General features: G+C 45.5%; 1 long non-coding RNA gene across 1 annotated transcript in view; it reads left to right on the forward strand.

Moving 5' to 3' along the window:
• LOC124596555 overlaps positions 1–12,969 on the forward strand; it is a 111,007-nt gene extending 98,038 nt beyond the window's left edge. Inside the window, exon 3 of the long non-coding RNA XR_006978318.1 lies at positions 12,874–12,969. This is a non-coding gene — a long non-coding RNA (uncharacterized LOC124596555). The remainder of the gene's footprint in view (positions 1–12,873) is intronic.
• The last annotated feature ends 18 nt before the right edge of the window (positions 12,970–12,987 follow it).

The following is a 12,987-nucleotide window of genomic DNA, read 5'->3' on the forward strand; positions in this document are numbered from 1 at the left end:
TCAACAGATGGGGACGTTTGCAAGACAACAACCATCTGCACGAACAGTTCGACGACGTTTGCAGCAGTATGGACTGTCAGCTCGGAGACCATGGCTGCGGTTACCCATGACGTTGCATCACAGACAGGAGCGCCTGCCGGTGGTGTAGTCAACGACAAACCTGGATGCACGAATGGCAGAACGTCATTTTTTCGGATGAATCCAGTTTATGTTTACAGCATCATGATGGTCGCATCAGTGTTTGGCGATATCGCAGTGAACGGACATTGGAATCGTGTATTCGTCATCGCCATACTGGTGCATCACCCGGCGTGATAGTATGCGGTGCAATTGGTTACACGTCTGGGTCACCTCTTGTTCGTATTGACGGCACTTTGAACAGTGGACGTTACGTTTCAGATGTGTTACGACCCGTGGTTCTACCCTTCATTCGATCCCTGCGAAACCGTACATTTAAGTAGGATAAGGCACGAGCGCATGTTGCAGGTCCTGTACGGGCCTTTCTGGATGCAGAAAATGTTCGACTGTTGCCCTGGCCAGGACATTCTCCAGATCTCTCGCCAATTGAAAACGTCTGGTCAATGGTGGGCGAGCAAGTGGCTCGTCACAATACGCCAGTCGCTAATCTTGATGAAGTGTGGTATCGTGTTGAAGCTGAATGGGCAGCTGTACCTGTACACGCCATCCAAGCTCTGTTTGGCTCAATGCCCAGGCGTATCACGTCCGTTATTACGGCCAGAGGTGGTTGTTCTTGGTACTGATTTCTCAGGACCTATGCACCCAAATTGCATGAAAATGCAATCACATGTCAGTTCTAGTATAATATATTTGTCCAATGAATACCCTTTTATCATCTGCATTTCTTCTTGGTCTAGCAATTTTGATGGTTAGCAGTGCAGTACAAGGAAGATCAAGCGAAATGGCTGCAGGAAGAATGCGAAGAAATTGAAAACAGTGTCAAATGACCAACAAGCGTCAGGGAAAATTTTCCAATTTGGGCGCTAAACGTGGTCGAGTTTTATCGTATACATGGCAGTTTCCTTGCACAAATGTACGTGTCCTATATTCTCTTCAACACTGCACACTCAATGTAGAGCTCATAATCGATTTTATATTTCATTGCGTAAGATTGGTAGGTTTCGGTACAAGAGCAGGGCCTCTAGTAGCGTTTCAAGAGATTTTTTTTCTGCGAGTAAACGCTATTGTGTTTCTACGCACACATATCGACATAGATCAGTTTTTCCAGTTTTGCATTTCGTGTTCTGCCTCTGCGGAACCAACCGGGTAGGGAATACATTGTTCATATTGATATGCTTGCTGTGCTATAGCGACTACGCTGATGTACTACGGCGCGTGGCGACATCTGTCGGCGAAGGCTCGACATTGAAGCATCGCCAAGGCTTCTATCGTAGTACTAGCACCTGCCAACAGATGGCGCGAAAGGCAGTACGTAAACTCTTGGTTGCCAGACTTTAGAGGACGATCTAGAACAGTGGGTAACACAGGCCCGAAAGGCAAGCAGTAGCTTCGACCAGAGTGGCAGCATTGTCTGTTTTAGGTCCAAAGAGAGAGATTGTGAACCAGGTACACTCTGCTGGAGACAGAGGTCACTCGCTACTGGAGAACATGATGACTGAAATGACTGCAAGTTGTTGCAAGAATACAAACGACGCAGTTCACGTATACAGTACATCGCTATTGATCACATTTTGCGCATTACCTACGAGTGGCAGTGGCATTGGAACACTGTACATGTCAACAAAGTCACTGACTTTCCTATATAGAAACACAAGCAAATATGTTGCCCCAGAATTAAAAATATTTCTTACCCCCACCCCCACGGTGTGAACGAAGTTTTCGGAGGTTTCCGTGTTTGCTTTTAAGGCAACTATTGTCCCACTGGCCACCTCCCCTGAAATTTGGACGTAACGCGTGCAATGGGTCGTTACAGGAACAGTGAGCTTTATCCCAGAATGAAAATTAAAATACATTTCGCTTCCTCTGCTGCACACGATAATTCAATCGCAGAACACAATTACTTCTGAAACTTTTTATAGACTAAAACTGTGTGCCAGACCGGGACTCGAACCTCGGACCTACGAGGCAAGTGCTTGTAGTACATCTATGAAGGAGTATGATGAGTCGTGCTTGGGCACAACATAAACCCTGTAAGAATTCTGTACTTAATTACTCTAATTTACATCTATTAGAAGTTCAAACAATGTATAACATAGCGCAACGAAAATGCTGGAAGAGCTATAGACACTTAAAAAAAACGTTTTCCGGAGCACACAAAACGTTCGCTGCCATCATCATCATCATCGTCATCATCATCATGATCATTATAATTATATTATTATTAATTCCATGTTTAATATACTTAATTTGAAAGATATGCTTATAACGGTTAAGCTCTGCCTCAATACTTGTGATTTGTTGAAAAAAGATAATTCAGTCGGCGATTTGCCAGCGAAAGGCAGAGGTCCTAGGCCCATGTACTTGTCCAGCATACAGTTTTAAAATGGCAGAGAGTTTCAAATGAACGCACACTCCGCTACTGAGTGAAAATTCATTCTGAAAACTATTTTCTATTGCAGTGTCTCGATATTCGTCCTTTGCGTACTTGTCCTCTGATATCACTATATTTTTCTGTTCCTGCGCTCACTGAAATCGTGTGTCATGTGCAACGGTGTTGCAACATTGCCTACTGCATTTCTCCAGCCATTTGACGAAACTAAAGAAAAAGCGTAGACAGCTTCCTCTTCATTTATAAATGCTAGATATATTCTTCTCAAGGACCTAACTTTAAGATTCGACGCAAGAGTATTAAACTCGGCAATTATTTACCAGTTAATGCTAGAAATACGACATGAAGTATGCTTCGCCATTGGACTGGTGATTACACCGAAGCTACAAACGGCTTGCATGAAACTAGCGAGATTTTTGCGGCAACATCTGTCAAAGTAACTGAAAAAGAAAATTAAATCACATACGACTTTTGCAAATGAAATAATATTTTACAGTTTATCATTGTTCTTGTGGACTTCAGTTCGAAGACTTGTTTACCACTCTAGTCTAACCTGTGTACGTTTCTTAATCTCAACATAATTGCTGCAACCTACATACAATTGAAAGTGTTTACTGTACCATAAAAACTTGTGTTCTCTTCTTGTCTAAAATATTCATCGTCAGCATTTCATTTCCGCTAAACGTAAAACACTTCCGAACACTTAAATTTTTATTCGATGTTAACAAATCCCCTGTTTTCAGAAACGTTCTTCTCGCTACTGTTCGTCTGCATTTTATGTTCTCTCTGTTTCAGCCATCAGCAATTGCTTTGCTTGTCAAATAGAAAAACTCATCTTAGTCTCTCATTTCCTACTGTAATTCCCTCAACATCATCTGATTTGACTCCACTGTATTACATTACCTTGATCTATTTTTGTTGCTATTCATCTTATTGCCTCACAATCCATTCCGTACAACTGCTCTTCCAAACCTTTTGCTGCGTCTGACTGTATTTCAGTGTCGTCTGCACATCTTAAAGTTTTTAGTTCTTCTCCCTCAACTTTAATTCTCTTTTCTAATTTCTCCTTGGATTCCTCTATAGCGTACTTAACGTACAGGTTAAATAAGGCTGCAACCCTGTCTCACTTCCTTGTCAACTGCTGCTTTCATGTCTTCCTACTCTTAGCTGAAGTCTGATTTATATGCAATGTGCAGATATCCTTTCGCTCCCTGTATTTTATCCCTTCTACCTTCAAAATTTCAATTAGTGTATTCCAGTCAACATAAAGGAATGCATTCTCTAAAGCTACAAATGCTCTAAACCTAGATTTGCGCTTTCTCAGTTATCTTGTATCTTATAAGACGAGCTTCTGTCAGTCTGCCGCCCGTTGTGGCCGAGCGGTTCTAGGCGCTTCAGTCTGGAACCGCGCGACCGATACGGTCGCAGGTTCGAATCCTGCCTGGGCATGGATGTGCGTGCTGTCCTTAGGTTAGTTAGGTTTAAGTAGTTCCAAGTTCTAGGGGACTGATGACCTCAGACGTTAAGTCCCACAGTGCTCAGAGTCATTTGAACCATTTTCCTATCAGTCTTCCCAGTCCTCCGTAATTAATTCGTGCCCGCATCTCGTGGTCGTGCGGTAGCGTTCTTGCTTCCCACGCCCGGGTTCCCGGGTTCGATTCCCGGCGGGGTCAGGGATTTTCTCTGCCTCGTGATGGCTGGGTGTTGTGTGCTGTCCTTAGGTTTGTCAGGTTTAAGTAGTTCTAAGTTCTAGGGGACTGATGACCATAGATGTTAAGTCCCATAGTGCTCAGAGCCAATTAATTCGTGTCAGTATTTTGCAACCGTGACTTACGAAACTCACGATTCTACGCATTCTTATTGATGTGAAAGTGTAGAGTTTATGAGTTTATCCCACCGGACAAGAGTATTATTCCTGCAGCCACGCCACGGGTTGAATGAGCACGATGTGTGTGTGTGTGTGTGTGTGTTTGTTTGTTTGTTTGTTTTTTTTTTTACACCTGGCATTGTTAATGTTGCGTCATGTGCATTCGTCACACACCCATGGCTTCACATCTCCCCATAATCGTACACTGACAAGTCATGGGATAGCTCCTAATAACGTGTCGGATCTCCTTTCACCCGGAGTAGTGCAGCATCTGGATATGGCACGGATTCAACAGGTCTGTGGAAGTCTCGTAGAAATATTGAGCCATGCTGCCTCTACAGCCGTCATTATTGCGAAAGTGTTGCCGGCGCAGTATTTTGTGCACGAACTGACACCTCGATTACGTCCCATAAATGTTCGACGGGATTCATGTCGGGCGATATGGGTGGCAAAACCATGCGCTCGAATTGTCCAGAATGTTCATCAAACCAGTCGTGACGTGTCTGGGATTATGAAGTCCGTGAATGGCTGCAAATGATCTCTAAGTAGCCGAAGAACCATTTCCCGTCAATGGCACTTCAGTTGGAGCAGAGGACCCAGTCCGTTCCATATAAACACAGCCTATAGCATTATGGATCCACCACCAGTTTGCACAGTGCCTTGTTGACAATATGGGTCCATGGCTTCGTGGGGTCTGCGCCACACTCAAACCATACCATCAGCTCATACCAACTGAAATCGGGACTCACCGGACCAGGTTTGGGTTTCCAGTCGTCTAGGATCCAACCGATATGGTCACGTGCCCAGGAGAGGCTCTGCAGGAGATGTCCTGCTGTTACAAAGGTACTCACGTCGGTCGTCTGCTGCCATAACCCATTAACGCCATATTTCGCCCCACTGCCCTAACAGATATGTTCGTCGTACGTCACACACCGCTTTCTGTGGTTATTTCACGCAGTGTAGCCTGTTTCTTAACACTGACAACTCTACATAAACGCCATTGGTCTCCGTCGTTAAGTAAAGGCCGTCTTCCACTTGTCCATTGCGAGAGGTAATGCCTGAAATTCGGTATTTCATTTGTAATTTTAAGTTGAATGTAATAAATGCTAGAAAGTCTTAAAATTCCGATGTTTCTTTTGAAATACCCGGTAATTATCAGGTTGGTGCTAAAGTTCGTCGTGTTTTTGTTTTGTATGTTGGTATTCCGGTTGCTATGGATTTATTTATAGATTGTCAGTTTTTATATAGAGTTCACTGTTGTTTATACAGGGTGGTCCATTGATCGAGGCCGGGCCACAGGTGGATTGGTCGTCGAAGCACGTTCACCGGATCTGACGTGCCCGGATTTCTTTCTGTGGGGAAATTTGAAGGATATTTGCTATTGTGATCCACCGACAACGCCTGACAACATGCGTCACCGCATTGTCAATGGATGTGCGAACATTACGGAAGGCGAACTACTCGCTGTTGAGAGGAATGTCGTTACACGTATTGCCAAATGCATTGAGATTGACGGACATAATTTTGAGCATTTATTGCATTAATGTTGTATTTACAGGTAATCACGCTATAACAGCATGAGTTCTCGGAAATGATAAGTTCACAAAGGTACATGTATCCAGTTGGAACAACCGAAATAAAATGTTCAAACGTACCTACGTTCTGCATGTTAATTTTAAAAAACCTACCTGTTACCAACTGATCGTCTAAAATCGTGAGCCATATGTTTGTGATTATTACAGCGCCATCTATCACAGAGCGAAAAAAGTGGCCCAACTAAAACATTCATATTTCTTTACGTACTACACGAATATGTAATAAAAAATGGGGGTTCCTATTTTAAAAAAAACGCAGTTGATATCCGTTTGACCTATGTCTGCGCCATCTAGCGGGCCAACCACAGCGCCATCTGGTTTCCCCCTGCATGCTAGACGAGTTTCGTTCTTTCCAGTTTTTCCGTTGGATGCTTATTTCGTGAGATATTTGGCCCGGTCACTGTATATTGTCCTATTTTCATTTGGAGATAGTGAGTGGAACTGTGGACGCTAGAAAATGGAGTGCCAAGTGGAGGAATCTGAACACTTCCCACATATTCGTCTGTCCAATAGAGGGGTGACAACAGCGGATGCCAGAAGCGATTTGCGCCGCGTATGGGGATAATGCCATTGGACAAACCACGGAAAGGAATGGTTTTCTCGTTTTAAGGACGATCGTTTTGACATTATTGACTCTGTACGTTCAGGAAGACTTTTGGGGTTTGATGCAGATCGTTTAGACGCATTAATCCACAATGATACACGTCAGTGAACTCGAGAACTGACTGGCAGATGTGATGAACTGCGATCATTATAACAGTGTGCGACATTTGCGTGCGGTGGGGAAGGTTCAGAAGGTACCGCATGCTCTAAGCCAAAATCACACAAATCAGCAGGTCCATGTGTGCATGTCTGCTTGCTCATCATCATTTGGCTCGTGAACAGCACCGACCATCCCTATCCCGTATTGCTACTGGTGATAAGAAACGGTGTCTTTATGCTAACATAAGGAAAAGAGAGGTATGGCTGAGCCCAAACAAAGCAGCAACTTCCCGTACAAAGACCTGTGCGCGTCCACAAAAGTTTTTACACTTTCGGTGAAACAGCGACGGTGTGGTGTACTACAGATTGCTTCCCCGAGCCCACAGCTCGTGGTCGTGCGGTAGCGTTCTCGCTTCCCGCGCCCGGGTTCCCGGGTTCGATTCCCGGCGGGGTCAGGGATTTTCTCTGCCTCGTGATGGCTGGGTGTTGTGTGATGTCCTTAGGTTAGTTAGGTTTAAGTAGTTCTAAGTTCTAGGGGACTGATGACCATAGATGTTAAGTCCCATTGTGCTCAGAGCCATTTTTGAGCTTCCCCGAGATGTAACCATCGCTGCTGACATTTATAGTCAACAACTGAGACGTCTTGCCCGACGCAAACCAAGAGCAACGACCAGCAAGACTGCGTGAAGTGATACTACTCCACTACAATGCCCGCCAGCATTCTGCTAGACTGGCAAAAACACTATACAGCAGTTGGATTGGGAAGTCGTTCCTTACTCACCTTATTCACCTGAGCTTGCGTCCTCAGATTTTCACCTTTTCCGCTCTATCGAACAACCTTCAAGGAACTTCCTTTTAGAATGAACATGCGCTCCGACGAGGTCTTCACCTCAAAACCACGTGATTTCTACAGACGTGGAATCGAAAAGTTATCCCAGAGTCGGCAGACTGTTGTAAATGGTGAAGGAGAATATATTATTGATGACTAATTACTCTGTTATGTGAATCTATTGTTTTTATTACACTTATGGGTGTTTATTACTCGTCGGCTGGTGTGGCCGAGCGGTTCTAGGCACTTCAGTCCGGAACCGCGCGACCGCTACGGTCGCAGGTTCGAATCCTGCCTCGGGCATGGATGTGTGTGATGTCCTTAGGTTAGTTAGGTTTAAGTAGTTCTAAGTTAGTGCTCTCTTATGGAAAAACGCTACGACCTTATACACCAACCTAATATTATGCTTGGATGAACAGAGAGGCCATTGAAATTGAATAGCCCAGAAACAATTTTTAGAGAAAAGAAGAATTACTGAAATGATGTGAGCTGTGAGCCTTACTGCTAAATAAAACAAACAGCGTCAACTCGCCCCAACTACAAGTTCCTCAGGAGACATCGGCGCACCTGTGCGCTCTTAGGCAGCTGTTCGATGACGTCACGAACCGACCCTACAATAAACAGTTCACTTTGCTGAGCTTGTTTGAGTCTGTAAATGCCTTCTGAGTAAGCCATCTGATGTCTGCAACGTTGGAAGAGGAAACGGCAGAGAATTATGCCTCACGCTAGGGCCGGCCGCGGTGGTCTAGCGGTTCTAGGCGCTCAGTCCGGAGCCGCGGGACTGCTACGGTCGCAGGTTCGAATCCTGCCTCGGGCATGGATGTGTGTGATGTCCTTAGGTTAGTTAGGTTTAAGTAGTTCTAAGTTCTAGTGGACTGATGATCACAGATTAAGTCCCATAGTGCTCAGAGCCATTTGAACCATATGCCTCACGCCCATAAAATAAGTATCAGCAATTACTTTTCTTCTAGTTTTCACTAATATTACTTCCGGCACATGTAAATGGCTTTTAGGCGTACATGCCGCCACAGCTCACAGTGGCAGCGTGGTGAGCAAAGTCACGTCGTACTATCTCTCGTCGTAATTCTCGTCCAAACAAAGATAACTGGAGTGTGGTGTCTCGGAATAAATTACCAAGTGCACACAGGGAGGCGTCTTCTGGTACTTGAACGTTCTGTAACCGCATGATAGTTCATTGTTCCCTTACTTTTTTTTATTTATACCGGAGTGTGCTGTAAGAGTGGTGAATACAAGTCAGCTTAAGTCCGCCGTTCTGGTTTAACATCGTTTCTTGTCGCAGTAAGTCGTTGTCTCTTGCAGTCTAATCACTTTTTTTCCATGCTGGATCTCACGGGTAATTTCTACGTGCATGTTACTGTTTGGATATGGAATCAAAACATGGAACGCGTAACATGGCTAAAATTGCGTTGCGGATGCGCAACCTGATCGTGACACTTCTGAGAATTCAATCTCTGTCTGTGTCATCATTGTGCTTCGTTTCCGGCTTTAAGTACACACATCAAAAAAAGTTTTGCTGAAGAAAGACGTTGACTGTGGACATTGTATCACAGACACAGTCCCTTTGACTGTTCGGAAATGTCACTGAACCCGCCCAAAGGTGTAAACAACCATGCATGAACAGCGCCTATTAGACGGAGAGGGCCCGACAGCCGGACAGTTCCAATCATCCCACCAGGAAGGAGGTACACGGCTCGTGTTGTCTGTAGTTCAACCATCCGTAGACGGTCAGTACCGCGGTTCGATCGTGTTCTCATTGTTACTTAGTGCCAAGAAGGGCTCTCAACAAGGGAAGTGTCCAGGCGTCTCGGAGTGAAGCAAAGCGATGTTGTTCGGACATCGTGGAGATACAGAGAGACAGGGTCGATGACATGCCTCGCTCAGTCCGCCCAAGGGCTACTACTGCAGTTAATGACCGCTCGGAGGTTCAAATGGTTCTTAGCACTATGGGACTTAACTGCTGTGGTCATCAGTCCATGCCCGAGGCAGGATTCGAACCTGCGACCGTAGTGGTCGCTCAGCTCCAGACTGTAGCGCCCGAACCGCGCGACCGCTCCGTCCGGCTCCGCTCGGAGGAACCATGTTGAATAATGCTTTTCGTGCAGCCACAGGACGCCATGTTACGACTCAAACCGTCCGCAATAGGCTGCGTGATGGGCAACTTCACTCCCGACGTGCCCTTCCTGGCATAAAGTAACAATCGGGACACGATCGAACCGCGGTACTGACCGTCTTCGTAACCACGATACCATGCAGCTCCGTACAGATGGGCTCAACAACATACCGAATGCACAGCTCGCCGGCCGCGGTGGCCGAGCGGTTCTAGGAGCTTCATTCCGGGGTTCTAGGAGCTTCATTCCGGAACCACGCGGATGCTACGGTCGCAGGTTCGAATCCTGCCTCGGGCGTGGATGTATATGATGTCCTTGGTTTAGTTAGGTTTAAGAAGTTCTGAGTTTAGGGGACTGATGACCCCAGTTGTTAAGTCTCATAGTGCTCAGAGTCATTTGAACTATTTGAATGGACCGCTCAGGATTGGCATCACGTTTTCTCCACCGATGAGTGTCGCATATGCCTTCCACTAGAGAATTGTCGGAGACGTGTTTGGAGGGAACCCGCTCAGGCTGAACGCCTTAGACACACTGTACAGCGAGTGCAGCAAGGTATAGGTTCCCTGCTGTATTCGGGTGGCATTATGTGGGGCCGACGTTCGCCGCTGGTGGTCATGGAAGGCCTCGTAACGGCTATACGATACGTGAATGGCATCCTCCGACCGATAGTGCAACCATATTGGCAGCATATTGACGAGGCATTCGTCTTCATGGACGACAATCGGCGCCCACATCGTGGGCATCTTGTGAATGACTTCCTTCAGAGTAACGACATCGCTCGACTAGAGTGGCCAGAATGTTCTGTAGACATGAACCCTATCGAAAATGCCTGGGATAGATTAAAAAGAGCTTTTATGGACGACGTGACCCACCAACCACTCTGAGGGATCTATGACGAATCGCCGTTGGGGAGTGGGACAATCTGGACCAACAGTGCTTTGATGAACTTGTGGACAGTATTCCACGACGAATACAGGCATGCTTCACTGCAAGAGGACGTGCTACTGGGTATTAGTAGTACGGTGTGTACAGCAAGCTGGACCAACACCTCTGAGGGTCTTGCTGTATGGTGGTACAGCATGCAATTTGTTGTTTCAATGAGCAATAAAAAGGGCAGAAGTGATTTTATTTTATTTATTTATTTACTCCTCAAGTTCCGTAGGACCAAATTGAGGAGCAAATCTCCAAGGTCATGGAACGTGTCAGTACATGCAATACAACATAAACGTAATAACAGATAAAAATAAATGTCCATGAACCTTAAAAAAATCAGTCCATAAGTTTAAGTAAACGCTATCAGCAATACAATAAAAATCAGCTTACTTTATCAAGGATCTCGTCAACAGAATAGAAGGAGTGACCCATGAGCAAACGCGTGGATTCCTGCTAAAATTTTTGAATTCGAGTGGCAGCCTATTGAAAATGGATGCAGCAGTATACTGCACATCTTTTTGCACAAGAGTTAAGGAAGTCCGATCAAAAAGTAAGTTTGATTTCTGCCGAGTATTAACCGAGTGAAGGTTGCTTATTCTTGGGAATAAACTAATTTTGGTAACAAGAAACGACAGTAAGGAATATACGTGTTGGGAGGCTTAATGAATATACGTATTGGGAGGCCAATGTCAATATACCCAGACTCGTGAACAGAGGTCGACAAGAGGTTCGTGAACTAACACCACTTATTGCCCGAACCGCCCGTTTCTGAGCCAAAAATATGCTTTTATAATGGGAAGAGTTACCCCAAAATATAATACCATACGACAATAGCCAATGAAAATAAGCAAAGTAGACTAATACTCGTGTCGAACGATCGCTCACTTCTGATACCGTTCGAATAACAAAAATGGTAGCATTAAGTCTTTGAACAAGATCCTGAACGTGGGCTTTCCACGGCAGCTTGCTATCTATCTGAACGCCTAGAAATTTGAACTGTTTAGTTTCACTAATCATATGCCCGTTCTGTGAAATTAAAATGTTAGGTTTTGTTGAATTGTGTGTTAGAATCTGTAAAAACTGAGTCTTACTGTGATTTAGCGTTAGTTTATTTTCTACAAGCCCTGAACTGAGGTCATGTACTGCACTATTTGAAACCGAGCCAGTGTTGCACACAACATCCATTACTACCAAGCTAGTGTCATCAGCAAACAGAAACAGTTTAGAGTTACCCGTAATACTAGAGGGCATATCATTTATGTAAATAAGGAACAGGAGTGGCCCCAACACTGATCCCTGGGGCACCCCCCACTTGACAGTACTCCACTCAGACCCCACATCACAGCCATTCTCAACACTGCGAATAATGACCTTTTGCTGCTTGTTGCTAAAGTAAGAGGTGAACCAGTTGTGAGCTACTCCCCGTATTCCGTAATGGTCAAACTTCTGGAGCAATATTTTGTGATGTTTATGTTGATCTGTATTCCGATTTTCTGTACAGTTTCCGGAACTATCGGAACCGCGGTGATGGAAAACTTTTTTTGATATGTGTATTAGTGGGATGGTCTGTAGCCCACCACATCGCGTCATGATACTCTGTTCTTCCAAACAGTTAAAACCTTACACCCAGCCACCCCCTTCTCTTTCAGCTCAGCCAGTGTTCTTGGTTCAAATGGCTCTGAGCACTATGCGACTTAACTTCTGAGGTCATCAGTCGCCTAGAACTTAGAACTAATTAAACCTAACTAATCTAAGGACATCACACACATCCATGCCAGAGGCAGGATTCGAACCTGAGACCGTAGCAGTCGCTCGGCTCCAGACTGTAGCGCCTAGAACCGCACGGCCATTCCGGCCGGCAGGCAGTGTTCTACTGCTTTGGTTTTCTCTTCGTTGTTGGGCTTCAACTCTTGAGCGCCTTATTGTCTATCTCTCATTTTTACTAAGATATTTTAGCTTCAGCTGCAATATCTTTTTTTAAGTTTTCAGTTCACGGAACTGTCAAGTCCTTTTCCGAGACCAGTTTCCAAAATAACAGATTTTCGTAGCTTCACCTTCATCCCGTCCGTGTCATAGCTTTGGAACGGGACGGAACGAGACGTCATGGTCAGGTTTTCTCGGGAAGAAAGTTTGCGGGTTGACGTTGGTCGGACGGAGCGACTCCTCGGTTCCTAACACCGGACGTCATTCTGTTTCCGCGGTTCTCACTCGCTGTAGAATCTAGAAGGTGATAAACAGTGAGACTGGTGGGCAGTTATTAAGGTCTGTGTGTTGCTCCGCTTGCTCTGCAGATGGGGGCGAGGCAGCGGCGGCGCTGAGGGATGCGTGGCCAGCTGACTCGTTGCGTGCTGCTGCTGCCGCTGCTGCTGCTGCCGTGGCCGGCCGGCGCCGCCCCCGCACCCGCG

The sequence above is a fragment of the Schistocerca americana genome, chromosome 2 (assembly GCF_021461395.2).
Source record: "Schistocerca americana isolate TAMUIC-IGC-003095 chromosome 2, iqSchAmer2.1, whole genome shotgun sequence".
Lineage (NCBI taxonomy): Eukaryota > Metazoa > Arthropoda > Insecta > Orthoptera > Acrididae > Schistocerca > Schistocerca americana.